The following is a 15,000-nucleotide window of genomic DNA, read 5'->3' as shown; positions in this document are numbered from 1 at the left end:
AGGAGTTGAGCAGTGACCCAGACTTCAAAGCCTCACTGGGTTGGTACCAGAGATGGAAAAAGCGCCATTCCATCAGCCTTCGCACTAAGATCACTAATTTCGTGATCTCGGAAATTTGTGTTTGTTAATAATCGCTCGGCTAATAGTCGAACAAACATTGAATTTCGAAGCTTGTTAAGCACCCGTAAATATTTTTTGGCGAAAATACTCGGCTATAAGCCGAACCCCCTACCTTGGCGAGAATTTACCTGTTCTCAGTTTAATTTGTTGGAAAAATCGCTCGGCTTATAGGCGAATAAATACGGTACTTTTGTTTCTGGTATTCACTCTATTGAAATAAAATAATTATTCGTTTGAAATTGAATGAGTTTTAATGAGAATATACTTTTTTTTCTGCTATTTCTCACTGATAAAGTATCAGTGATAAAATATACAGTTACGCTGGTTGAATGTGTAAACAGTGGCTGTAATCAAGTTTTTTCCTGTAATCAAGTTTAATGTCTTTGCGTGGGGCATGGTTGCCTATATTGCCAGAGCCAGAGGCTCATATAATAGCTCATATAATTTGAGCCAGAGGCTCATATAACATATAATGGCTGGTTTAATTGGTTGAGGTAATAAAAACTTACTCTGGTTTTTGATGAACACACTCAATCGAACACTGCCACATATATTTATAAAGTAAATTACTTACTTTGAATTAAGTCCTTCGGTAAAGTTAATAAGAAACCATATCAGCAATTTCTAATGAAGTTCACACACACACACTACCAAAGGTAAATGAAATATTAGGGGTAAAGAAATTAAGTAAAAGCTGATTGTGCCTCCTTTAAATGAATGCAAAGGTAACATTAGTGTAGACTTCAGACCACTGGTAGGAGATAGTGACTTTGCGTGTGATCTTGCACGCAAGGAAGAATTAATGGTTGTTGCTAAAATTTCCCTCATTTCTGGCTAGATATCCTCCAAGGCCTTGAACACTGTAACGTTGTGTGATTATCTATTCACTTCCAGTACTCATTACGTCACAGGTCAATCGAGACCATGCTTTCCACTTTTACTTTTAGAGAACTGGATTGTCTTGTAAGTCGTGAATTAAACAACACAGATATAACAACTTGGTCATTAGCTGCTTCCTTCCACGGTCTACAAACAACATCACAAACACTGCATTTTTTTTTCTTTTTTTTCTAAGTAAAGGGCTTGACAGGGTTTCTATAATCCACAATTATATACCAAGGTGTTGGATTGAAAAATAGGGTCCTGTTTTTTTAACATTACCGAATAGAGAAACAAGACTTGTTATCAAAATGTAATAACTAGTGTACCTTTAAAAGATTTATCAAGTAGAGCCAAGGGCCTGGTTATTAGCCAAGTGTTTCCATCTTTTCCCCCAACAGAAGATAAAGACCAGCTAATAACAATGAAAAATGGTATAGAGAAACAAGGTGGATCAGCTGGAAAAAAGAAGACAAGCAGGGGAAAAAAGTAAGAGGAAAGGTCATGCTGTGTCCAAAGAGCAAACCCAGGAAGACAAGTTGGCAACTGCAAATGAAAAAGAGGAGAAAAAAAGAGAAAAAATTAAAAGAAAAAAGGCACTAGACGAAAGAGATTTAAACATCCTTGGGCAGATGTCACAGTTAAATAGGTCCATAGTCATTGTTCATGAAACCAGGAGACTAAAGAAAAAGAGAAGGAGCTTGAGAGAAAGAGGGTTGAGCTTAAGAGAAAGGAGAAGGAACTCCAAAGGAAAGAATATGTGGTCCAGGAAGCAAACTTACAAGAAAGGAGAGAACAAGAACAAGAACAAGAACAAGTACTTGAAGAAAAGCATCGCATAGTGCAAAGGCCCTCCAGGGAGAATGAGGATGAAGATGATGAGTGCGATGAGGAAAATTTTGGTAACAAAACATTTTTTCTTTCTACGTTTTGAAAAATTGTTCTCAGTTAAAGCAAGGTCAATAATTTCAAAAGTGCAAATGAAACCAACATAAAGACGTTACTTGAGACACAAAGTTCTATCAATCAGACTGATCTGTTGTACTGTATTTCCATCAAGCACAATAAAATGCCTGCATAGGTTTTGAAATAAATTTGGTTTGTATTTCAAGTCCTTTAGTCTGCGATGGTAAATCCATGCATTAAAGCCTTTATATTTTTCTTTCCTTGTTTTTCTGATCTGGAAGACAATGGCCAGGATTTAGCTGGAGAAATTGATGTTGCTGAGGCAACCAGCTTTGTTGAAAATTCTAAAAAAAGCCAGCCATCAAATGATTGGCCAAGTGTGGGTGAAGCGACCAAGAGTCCATGTCCACCCGAGAGCTTCAATAATTAGTGCCGTAGACGGCAGAATGGGCCAAGTTGTGCAGAATGCCTTCACCTGCAAGCAGAATTAGAAAAGCTAAGGGAGGCAAATAAATTACTGACTGAGCAACTAAGCCAATGCAGGGAGGAGGCAGCCAATGCTCTTCAGAGTAGTGATGCCCCAAGACCAGGAAAAGTGTTAAAGGCTCCTTGCTGAGAAACACCATGTAATAGTAACATGCTTTTATAAAACTAAATATAATCACAGGTTGAGCAAAATCTAGGGTTCTTACAGTAGAGTGCGTGACTGACTAGCTTGAAAAGAAAATATGCTTGAAATATTAAGACCAAGAACAACTTAACTTGATTCTCCCTTAGTAGCATAGACCCATTCCAAAAATGGCTGCCAGATTTATATTCTTTGACTCAAATTTAAATTAGTCTCACTTAAGATGATGTATTCTTTTGAATTTTGTACTGGAAAACTAGGCCAGTCAGGCTAATATAAATTTAAATAATGATTTTAAAAATAATAATTTATTTCTTGTAGAGCGCTATTTGCAATGACAGATCAACAATGCTTTACACTCAATGTATAAACCCACCCATCCCACCCCAGGGGAGGACATCCATCACACAGTAATCTCGTGGGTGGGAAATAAACGTCTCCTACCCCCAACCCTGCAGGAGACAGGACCTCTCTTTATTCATCAATATCCAAGAAGAATAGAATATCTAACAATTTCTTGATGTTATAGAAAGGTAGCAAATTCTTCTCAATTATTTCAAGACCTTGAGTGTTTGTCCGGCCAGGGCTCGAACACTCGACCTCCCGCACAACAGTCCAGTGCACTATCTATTGGGCTAACTGGGTGGTGGTTAAAATATTAATCCGGCAGCCATTTTTTAAATGGGTCGAGAGAAAGTTGATAGTGCTTCAGTGCTAAAGTTGTAAAGTCACAATCTGAGAGTTGACTTTGACAAATCTCAAGGTTAATTCAAAGATGCTGTAAATGGAGCACAGATGAATAAAGCTGATAGTTTCTAAAGAAACTGTTTGGGGCTGCGTCGGTGGGGGTAACAAAATAATTTGAATATATCAACCAAGTTGAAATGGTAAATTGGCCACCATTACGATTATAAAAGCTGGCGTTTCGAGCGGTAGCCCTTCATCAGAGCGACTAGGGCAATTGCGGGTTGTGTGTGCTTTTAAAGGCAGAAAAAGAAGCTACGTGATTGGTGGGAACATGGCAATGAGAAAAACACGAATAAATTAGTGGAATAAAAAGCATTCGTTGATACCTGTGGGATTTAGACTGCCGGTTTGAAAGATGAGCTTTTGTTCAAGAGTTTTACAGCTTTCCCTGCTACCTAAGTGTAAGTAAAGACCGCAGATTGTCATATGACAACCTGCGGTCTTTCGGCCTAACGCTCTTTCGGGCCAACGCTCTTTCGGGCTAACGCACAAAACGTCAGCTTTTATAATCGTAACAGTGGCCAATTTATCATTTCAACTTTGTTGATATATTCAAATTATTAAGAATTTATACACCCTATCTATTGACTTTTTCTTATTAAGATAAAAGTCATAAAAGGCTTTTAGTGTTACGGCAGCTTTTAAATGAACTTACAGTCACACCAAACTGAGCACTCTTGTCACAAGCTAACCAAAGGAACACAGTCAAAACTCTTTCATCTCGTGTGCATTTGATTTTTATTGCAATTTCTTTTATCACTAAAGTGGCAGTGAAGGAAAAGCAATACTTCATCAGCACAATGAGGAAAATATGTTGACCAGCCAAAGTCTTCCACTAGTTTGTTACCCCATATTTATCACTAAGCTTAACTCTTTGATACATAAAAGAGAGTATTAACATAATCTCAGATAAATTTATTATTTACTTGTCTTCACTTCCTATGCTCTAAGAGTTCACTCCTCACAAAGTATGTCCTTTTCTTTCTTTTTTTGTAGGTTACACACAGAAAAAGTTTCCAGACTTGCCTTCTGATAGTGTTCTAAAGATTGCACTCAGAAATAAAATAACTTGTTTGGAGGCAAAGTCAAGGAAGAAGACAACTGTCAACCAACTGCTCTTATATTCTTTAATACCTAAGAAGAAGTTTGTGATTTGTTAAATTGGATTGTTAAATTACATATATTAATAGGCCTAAATATTGTAAACTGTAGTTTGAATGCTGATTTTAAGATTCAGTAAAGTTTAATTAACCTTGCTTACCTTTGAGTTTTAACATTAGAGAAGTCTCAAGGCTTTTTAATTGGTTCTTAAGAAAGAAAATTGTTCTATGTACAATAAATTTGGCTGGCTTATTGCCATTGTAATAAACATTACCACTACATTGCAGTACACATTTGAGTGTCTTTAACAATATGCCTTAAGTATACTTGAAGTACACTTCATGAGGAAGTATACTTGAAGTAAACTTTATGGGGGAAGTATGAGGAAGTATACCTGAAGTATACTACCTGCAAAGTATACATAAAGTATACTACCTGCTAAGTATACTTAAAATATACTACCTGCTAAGTATACTTGAAGTAAACTTTTCAAGTGACCAAAAGTATAGTACTTTAAGTATACTTCTGAAAGTATATTTGAAGTACAGATGAAGTATACTTTAAAGGGCTATTTGAAGTATACTTAAAATATACTGGATTTCTACAAGGGCTGTCATTGCAAAGGAAATAGAGAGGCAGATTCAGCAAAGTCAGTTTATAAGTGTCCTTGTTGATGAAAGTACAGACATTTCAATCACTGAGAAACTTGTTGTTTACGTTCGCTTTATGACTGAAGATTTTGTTCCTACAACTTGGTTTGTAAAGAATCCTGACATGTCAGATGGAAAAGCTACAGCTATACTGGATTGCTTGAGAACTGTCCTAAAGGATAATTATGTTCTCCCTCCTGTGTTAAGCAAAGTGTTTGGATTAGGAAGCGATGGGGCTTCAGTCATGACAGGCCTCAAGGGAGGAGTGAGTGCATTAATGAAAAAGGAAAACCCAATCCTTTTAAATGTACATTGTCTTGCACAGCGACTTACTCTTTGCATGAGTCAGGCTGCCTCTGACATTGCAAAACTGAAGAATTATCAGCAGATCATTCGTGACATCTATTACTTCAGTAAGTCTGCAAAGCGTTCACAGGGTTTGAAGAAAGTACAGGAAGTTCTTTTCAACTTTGAAAAGGAGAGCTCTTCGATCACAAACAAATCAGATCACTTTTATTATTATTGATATATATATATATATTTTTCAACTTTTTTTTTCTTTTTCGCACATAGTATATGAGGTCTTTTTAGATATAAACATTGTAAATTAGTAACGCAGGTCCACACCAGCCAACGGCTGCCGGTTTTTAACCTGCGAGACCAAATAAAGTATCTATGTAAGTATTTATGTACTCAAAATAAAAGAAGTCCACAGTGTGCGTTTATTAGGATCTATGACAAAATTTAAGAAGTACTACTCCAATAAATTTGATGCATTTTTCCTTCTGCAGCTTTCAATTTATTGGCCCCTTTCCTGAAAAATTGGCCCCAAAAAAAGGTTTTCAAGGGCCACTTTGGTTATTGCAGACAAGTTATTGGAGATAGAATCTACCACTGGCCCCATATTGGAATTGGCATGTTGATTGGCAGAAACATCCCCACTGTCTTCCACCCACTGAAAGTCATTTACGGAGAGGCAGACGAACCATGGGCCGAGAAATACAAGTTTGGGTGGACGATCATTAGACCAGTCTGTTTGCACAAATTTGTACTTCATGAACCTACCTCCAAAGCATCAATTTATCGTGTGACCATTATGAGAGAGGAGCCACCCGTTCACAACTCTAGACACAACTCAGGAAACGTTTTGGCATGTCAGATTTCTCACCCCAATTGCCAGACAGACATTGTAACCCACTTTGTTGCCAACACACAAATGAAAGACATAACGTCCCCCCAACAGATACATGAGATGATGAAACTTGACTTTAGCGAACTAAACTACAACTGCAAGACTCCCAGAACTGAACTAGTGCAATCGATCAAAGATAGACGCTTCTGTCAAATCATAAGCACTGAAATACATAAGAATCATCTAGGAAACTGGGAATCACCACTTCCTTTCAAAAAGAGATGAAGTCAACCTTCCAAACAACAGAGAGCAATGTAGGAAGAGACTACTGTCCCTAAAGAAGATATTAAGTAATGACTGGAAAGCGAAAGAGAACTACGTGGATTTCATGTAGAAGAAATTTGACCTCCAACATGCCAGGCGTATTCCAGAAGATGAGCTAACAGGTTCTCCTGGCAAAATCTGGTACCTGCCTCACTTCGATATTTACCATCCAAAGGAACCCAGTCAATTACAAGTTGTCTTTGCTTCCAGAGCTGTCTTTTACAACAAGCTCTGAAACAGAAACCTTCTGCAAGGTCCAAGCCAGTTAAACTCTCTTGTGGGAGTCCTGACCCGTTTCCGTAAAGACGATGTTGCACTTACCTGTGACAAAGAACAGATGTTCCATAGTTTCTACGTAAATCCAACCAGGAGAGATTTTCTCCACTTTCTGTGATTTGAGAACAATGATCTAAATGGCCCCATCGTCGAGTTCCGTAAAGAACATCCACCTTTTTGGAGTTATTTCATCCCCAGTGGTAGCCAACTATTACAAATTGGAATAAAGAAAGACGACCTAGAAGAGCACTTAAGATTCACGTGAGTACCTTTTGGAGCAGGGGCAAGCCCATTCATAATAGGAGCCACCTTACAGCATCACTAAAACAAACAACCAGAAGAGGTCTGGAAACTGTTCAAATGCTGCAGGAGAACACCTATGTGGATAACCTAATGAAAACTGGTCAAGGCTTAGAAGAAATGGAAAGATTCAAATCAGAAGCCACCCAGATGTTGGAGGAGGCAAGGTTTCCCGTACTCAAATGGGAGTCCAATCCTTTAGAACTAGAGAGTGACGGGATGACCAATCAAGCAAGATACTTGGACTCAGTTGGGACAAACAAAACGACACACTGGAATTAACTATTCAATGACACGCCGAAGAAGAGCAGGTCACCAAGAAAACTATTCTCAGCCACCTGGGCAGCATTTATGACCTCCTTGGCATATTGTCACCAACTACTGTGGAGGGAACATGGATCTAAGAGAGGCGTGTGATGAAAAGAACGGATGGAATGCAAAAATTTCAGATCCCTTAACGAAACAGTGGACCAAGTGGACGAAGCAGTTCAAAAGTGTCACTGTGTCTAGGAGCATCGTGAGACACAACAAACACCGAAACAGTACACCTCCAAATATTCGCCAATGCAAGCAATCTGGCTTGCTGCGCTGCCGCTGTAGTAGTCGTAGAACACAGTTCAGGCATGGTTAAGGGCCTTCTGACAATGAAATCAAGGATCTCCAAGAGCACGCTGGGCCGGCGCGTGCTATGAAGCAGAACAATCATTGTCCACAAATATGGTGTCTGCGACCGTGTGTTTCTTAGAGAAGACTGGAACTGAGTTAAATGCCTGTCGAAAAATGCCTCCGAGCGGTCCTTGGGTTAGTCCGAAGGCACCAAAACTCAAATTTGCTGAAAGTAAACAAGTTTGCCCTTCATTTTGATCCCAAACATGCAATACTTTCTTCGATGTTCGCGTAAAAAGAGACAGCAGAGGAAATAGTAAAAGGGAAGGTAAGGTTTTCTTGTCGTTCGTATGGTATTTTTGGCCCAGATAGTCTTTTAAATGTTTCTTCTTATCCAAGAAATTTTGTTACGAAGAGAAACTTCAAAGCCTTCACTAGTACTCTATGATTTTTGCATTCTTTTCTTAGTTTTTAATGAGTTAATATTTAGGATGCCACCCAAAAAGAACACGCGCTTTAACTTGGCTCAAGACATGAAAGATCGGAAGGTTGCAAGAGAGAAAGCTGTTAATGAAAATCACAAGCTACAGGCAGAATACAAAAAAGTTCAACGAGCCCAGGAAAAGGCGAGATAACATATTTAATTTGTCATTTTAACGTAAATTAGAAGTGGTGCTTTGAGAATGTTTTATATTTCGAATATTAGAGAATTTTGTATCAAGGTATTTTAGGCAAGTGGTGGAAGTGTGAGTACATAGAGGCTTGTTTTTCAATTTTGACAAGGTAGGAAATTAAAAGTAATAATGATAATAATTTTAATTATAAACTGGGTAATGGTTTGTGCATTCCCCTGTACCTCCCTACACAAATATTTGTTAACACCCCCCAGCTTTTTTTATCTGTTTGAACTTTATATGAACTTTAAAAATTAACCAATCAGAACATAAAAAATGACATGTTTAATTGATGCTTTCAGTTGGCCGCAGTAAGGGAACGATGCAAGGACATAACAAATGAGTTAGAAAATATTACTGTGAGTATACTCTTGATTCCTCATTGTGGTTGTTTTACCAGTAACGGTAATTATTGTGCAGCAAAAAACTGCTGTGCACAACTTCTGACTGTGGATTTTCATTAATTAGTGGATAGATACAATTTTATGCCAGTTTTTGATAAAAACATTTAATGGAAACATATTCAATTTTGCGAGAAGAAAAAATATTTTTAGAAGTTAAATTTTGGTGGACTGGCCACTTAACACAGAGCCAGTACCAGAATGACAGCCAGTGCCAGGCTTCTATGCCAGTGCCTGGGCAAGAATCCCGAGTGTGTGCCTGTGTTCCTGTGTTCATTTGGTCAGTCAGAAGGCTGTCATAAATGATGGTGTCTCTAAACTATAAACATCAAAATATCAAATGTAAGATATGGTGAGGTACAATTGTTGTGTTCAGATCTATAATGTTTACAATTTTGGTCTCATTCTACCACTTCTTGTTTTAATAAATGTGTTACTACCCAGTGTCTAATCAGTTAGTGATATTTTTAGACACATGAGGGACAGGTATCTCAGGCACGAACAAGAAGCCCTACTGCACTTGCTGATGGACAATCAACACTGGGACCTAGAATTGCAAGGAAAAGGAGGCATGAGACCATTGAAGCTGCTGCCAGAATTCATGGAAGCACAAATGAACATTCTTCAGCCACTTTTGAGGGATTGTTTGACACTTTGTAGAAAAGATGCAAACTGGATACTCTCACAGGTTATGTGAGAGGGAACAAGCAGTTGACTGATAGAGTAGTTTCTAAAGAATATAAGAAAAATGTTTTAAAATTTGAAAAGTCAGATGACAACATTATACGAAGTATTGCAACATATTATGCAAGTGGTGTAATGGGCAAATGAAAGTACAAAAGTGTTAGACTGGTGCTTTCAATGAAATCAAATGAAAGTAAACCAGGGAAAAGAACAAGCATTTCAATTTGTAAAGGCTGTAAGGTACCAAAGCTTCTCACTTATAGTAACCTTGTGGAACAGTTTAAAAAGATTGATATTAAAACTGTTCATGAAATTGACCTAGACTATCTAGAGGGCTTAGAAACTGAAAACCCTGTGAATGGTGCATATAGAGACTTAATTTAGACAATACCTTCCAATGCTTGCCAAATTTTATCTCTCTAAGAATATAAAAGAAAGATTGAAAGCCTTTACAGAATCAACAGGCACTTTTCAAATTGCTCTTGATGGTGATGGATGCCCATTTGGCAAGAATGAGAGTGCATGTTCTTTCTTGGTCAGTTTCCTCAATGTTGGAAGAAGGGTGGCATAAAGTTATGATAACTCTCTAATTTTTGGTGCCAACTGTGATGAAAGTTGTCCTGTTACAAAGAAATATGTGAGGTCATTATTACCACAAATTGCAGAGTTAGAAAGAACCCAGTATGAATTTGAAGGCATTAAATTTGGGTTTAAGCTGGAGGAATTGCCAAATGACATGAAGATGCTTGCCATGTTGGCAGGTGAATTGACTATTAGTGCACCCTTTGCAAATGTTTCATTAGCTGATTGTAGGGATGTGAAGGGTACATTTGGAACTGACAGGTCAAACAAGTGGAAACCATGGAATTACCAGCAAAGAGTAAATGTTGTCAACAAGGTTGAAGCATTTAAAAGAAGAGTAGCACTTGAAAAAATTTCTGCAAAGACAAAGAGATCTAAAATCACAGATTTCATTGCCAAACAAAGTAGTAGACAAGAGTTTTTGCCTCTATTAGGTTCTTATATTGATAAAGCTCATGTGGAACCCCTTCATCTGAAGAACAATGCTTGGCAGTACTTTTTTAAAGCAGTTTTGACAGAAGCTATAAGAAAATCTAAGCTGCCAGCTGATTGTAAAAATTTTTCAGAGGTCCCACCTGATAGCCCTTTCGCACAAGTAATTACAGCTTTACAAACAGAAGTAAAGACCAGGCGCCTTGCAAACAAGACAGAACAATAGTTCAATGAAACTCAAGGGTCTGGAGCTGATTTGCATTATAGATTTACTGGAAAAGATTCCCGTTGTTTTTGTCATAATTTCATGAGATTAATCAAGTGGCTTAGCTGTGAAAGTGACTCCAGGAAAGAATGTCAAACAGTTCTTGCTTTAGCTTACTTAGGTGTGAGGCTGAGAGAGTGTGCTTCTCTCTTCAATAGATTCGAGATAACATTAGACCAGATTGATCAGCTTTCTATTGCCTGCTATGAGTATTTTAAAGTAAATTCATTGTTCTTGTCAAGGTCTGTAAATCCTACTGTCTGGACATTGGGTCACATTATCCCCACTCATTGTCGTCAAATGCTTGAAAAGTATGGGCAGGGGTTGGGAATGGTAACAATGGAAGGGCGAGAAGCAAAACATGTGTTTCTGAAAAAATTAAGGAAAAATATAACATATCAAAACAGATGGGTTGAAATATTTAGACATGAATATGTGATGCTGACTTGGCTGCCTCAGCATGGTTTTCAGGAGCCAGAATCTGCGTGCAAAAATTTAGCCTACATCCCAGAGAGGGTATTCAGTGATCCATCTTATTGTTATTGTGGTCTGTCAAAAGCATGTCCTGATGTTGCTAAGTGCTGTTTTTGTGGGGACCCAATCATGAAATTTATAGAGCATAGTGTTAACCCATTAATGGCATCAGCTTTTGTGGAAAACTGTGTTTTGAGGCTAGTCGAGCAGATTTCGGGTCACTGTTGTGAGTTTTAAAAGCTCAAACTTACCAAAAACCCCTTGACAGCTCGTACACTCGACGGCCTTTCAATCCAAATGCAAAATGGCGGCCTGAAAATCTCGGCCACATGCACAAAGCAAAATTTGGAGAGTTTTTGGGTTGAAAAGTAATGCCCCACTTACAACTTTTATACTTTTCTCTCTTTTTCCTGCCCTTTCTTTCCCCTCTCCTTGCCTGAAGTTTCTCCTCACCTGCTAGAAATTTAGTAGGCTTCATTTTGGTGTAGAGATTTTTTAGGAAACTACTCATTATTTTCAAAGCACATGCTCAGAAAGGTAGGTGGGTAATGGAACAAGATTTTCGTGCAGATTTTCAGGTCAAAGTTACATGGTTTTTTGGCTATTTCTCCAATCTCCTTCACTCAATTGCCCTCATTCCGGTATCGTTTGTAAGATATTTTTAACCTGTTCAAGTACGTGCTCAAAGGTTAAAAGTGATGATGTCACAAGGCGTAGAAAGGGTGTGGGTCCCTATGGGCGCATACCGGCACACTGGACGTCAATAGGTTAAAGGGGCTACACTGGCTACCTGTGGAAGCACGGATTCATTTCAAGATTCTTCTTATCACATATATGATCTTAAATGGACAATCTGCTGGATATTTCGAACCTCTGATCAAGGATTATTGTAGCAGTGGAGCTACTACACTAACACCTTTTGATTATCCATATGACGTACAAAAAAATAACTTGATTTATTGAAAAGGAATTGCAGAAAGTTTGTAGATAGTTGATCTGGAAACGATGAACAGAGCAGTAACGAAAACTACAAGAAAACAACAGAACATAACATTACAAAGCGAATACAAATATACGATAAACAAGAAACAAATCACTGAAATAAATAGAAAGACACATCTGTGTCCTAAATGCCTTACAACACCCTTGGAAGTCCTTATTAAACTGTAAAAGTAGACTCCTTGATATTATAAACCTTAAGGAACCTTAACTTAAACATCTACTCAAAACCTTTTGTGAAGAAAAACGTCACACAGTCCTAAACTAGCGTGGTCATCCGGGACCTCTCAGTCCAGATCACCGTGGTAAAATAAAGACATTGCACACAATTTGCTGCAACAATTATCATCCACCAAGAACTCTACGATTGTCATCCCATTCACTATTATGCACTCGAGCCATAAAATCCAAAACATATGGAGGGTGCATGTTGTCATGGATTTCTTAGGGCCCCGTACGCTGGTACACGGCTCATCCCCGTTTTCATAAATCTATGGGCTATAACTTAGCCGAATTAAGAAAAAGAAAAACCATGTTGAAAATAATAAAATGGCCAGGTTTGACACCTCCATCATTCAAGAATGAGATTTTATGACAGTCTAAATTTTTAAAAAAATAAGAAGTTTTCTAGGGAAAATGTTGCTGGTCTTGCTCTCCAGCAACATTTTCCAGACAAATCCTCTAAATTCTCTGAAATTTCAAACCGCTGTAGAAAAAGTACTGTTATTCCAGGGGCCCAAACTTGGCCATTTTGGTATTTTCGATATGCTCTTTCCATCTCTGGCATTTTTCAAGTTATAGTCCATAATATATACATATTTTTAAAAAAATTAATCACTTGGTCCCAGCTGCAAAGGGCCTATTTACAATACCAGGACTGATTGTACTTGTAACATACGTATCATAATATAGGACAGGAAAAAAAATACTAACCTACTAAAAAGTGACTAAAAAGCCCACTTGATGAGGTCTCATCTATGACCATACTGGACTCGATGCTATTTTCAAGAGCGCCCACGATCGGCACGATGCAGCCCTTGTGACAAGCGGGTTTCTTTACCGTCCTGGAGGGAGCCGTGGCAAGGAGAAATAAGTTGGCTTTTTCTTCATATGAGCCAAACAACTGCAAAGTTGAATGGCCCACTAGAGTGCTTGTGGAGACTAAGGCGGAACACAGAAGAAGCTCGCTCCTAGTTCCATTGCTTCCAGCAAAGGCATCTAGCCATTCTCATATATCTTCAGGAACTATTTCCTTCACTGGCAACTTTATTTTGCTGAGCCAAGACTCCAATTCTGCAGTGCAAGTAATTTCACTTTGCATATCCATCGTTTACCATGCAAATGAGCAAAAAAAAAAAACAGATAAACTTTGTCTTCAAAACTGCACTAAAGCGAATATGGCAGGAAAGAGGCAAGAAGAGTGTTGCCGCTGTACAGTATGATTGCGGAAGAGGGTTTTGATCCAGGCTCCAAATGACCCAAGTGTAGTGTATTACCCATTGGCGCATGCGTGCGAGAGTTGTTGTTAGAACACGTTGTCCACCATTAAACTGTTAAGTTAATGTGCGTTGGTTTAATCCGAGTGTTATTGGTTAGATCCGAACCATCCGGGCGGGATACTACAACTGGCGACGAGGAAAACCACTGATTGAAGGATCTATATTGTAGTTTGAGAATGGCTGCCGCAATTATCACTGATTTAGGTGGAATATCTAGCTTCGATCTTCACGGGAATCCTACAACTGTTGGAGCATGATGGAAGAAATGGAAGCGATCATTTGAATTATTCATCGTTGGAAATGGAGTTAAAAATGCAGCGCAAAAGAAAGCTCTTCTTCTTCACTGTGGAGGTCCACAAATGCAAGATGTTTACTACACGTTTCCAGAAGCTCGAGAACCTGGTGAAGGTGAAACTGTTTACACAGTAGCGATGGAACAACTCGATCAATACTTCACGCCCCAAGTCAATGTCCCCTATGAGAGACATCTGTTTCGAACTATGGCTCAGTTCCCTACTGAAAGCGTCGATCAGTTTATCACAAGGCTTCGTGAAAGGGCAGAATACTGTGAATTCGGTGATGCCAAGGATGAAAATATTCGTGATCAGATAATCGAAAAATGTATGTCTAGTCGTTTGCGAAGGAAACTTCTGGAGAAAGGAAGAGGACTGACCTTAGAGCAACTACAAAATACTGCAAGGTCTATGGAAGCTAGCGACAGACAAGCAGAAGCTATTGAGAACCCAAATGAAGGATTGACAAAAGGACTAAATTCCGTCCAAGAGAAAACTGAAGGGAAGAGATGCTACAGATGTGACATGTCAGGACACACTCAGGATGACAAGCGATGTCCCGCAAGAAACAAAGAATGCCGGAAATGCCACAAGGTAGGCCATTTTGCAAAGTGCTGTAAAACTAAAAAGGCAAAAGATCCAAATGATAAGAAGCCTTGGCGAAAGAAGCCAAGAGGGCCAAGAGATACCAAACGATCAGTAAATCAGATTAACTCCGAGGATAGTCCAGATAGTGAGTACGCGTTTACCATCGTTGATGGGAAACAACCTATGGTCCAGGTGAATGTTGGTGGTGTACCCAATGTTGCCATGATTGTCGACTCGGGAGCTAGCTGTAATGTGATTTATCGCAATTTGTGGGAAGAGTTAAAGCAGAATAAAGTGAAGTGTGCATCTATGAAATCCAATAAGAAACTGTACCCATACGGAAGTGTCGAACCGTTGAAAACAGCTGGTTGTTCTGTTGCAACCGTAACGGTACAAAATGTCACTGTAGAGGCAGAGTTCACTGTTATTGAAGGAAGAGG

At 38.7% G+C, this 15,000-nt stretch overlaps 2 pseudogenes across 1 annotated transcript; both read left to right on the top strand.

Moving 5' to 3' along the window:
• Nucleotides 1–1,044: 1,044 nt before the first annotated feature.
• Nucleotides 1,045–2,831, top strand: LOC148725532 (uncharacterized; annotated as a pseudogene).
• A 4,668-nt stretch (nucleotides 2,832–7,499) lies between these two features.
• Nucleotides 7,500–11,519, top strand: LOC148725531 (uncharacterized; annotated as a pseudogene). The gene is made up of 3 exons (XR_015990216.1): nucleotides 7,500–8,295; nucleotides 8,646–8,702; nucleotides 9,216–11,519. The product of XR_015990216.1 is annotated as an uncharacterized LOC148725531 (transcript).
• The last annotated feature ends 3,481 nt before the right edge of the window (nucleotides 11,520–15,000 follow it).

Source organism: Stylophora pistillata, chromosome 8 (genome assembly GCF_964205215.1).
Source record: "Stylophora pistillata chromosome 8, jaStyPist1.2, whole genome shotgun sequence".
NCBI classification, from domain to species: domain Eukaryota; kingdom Metazoa; phylum Cnidaria; class Anthozoa; order Scleractinia; family Pocilloporidae; genus Stylophora; species Stylophora pistillata.
Note: the sequence above shows the minus strand (reverse complement) of the source record. Positions and strands in the feature narration are given on the sequence as shown.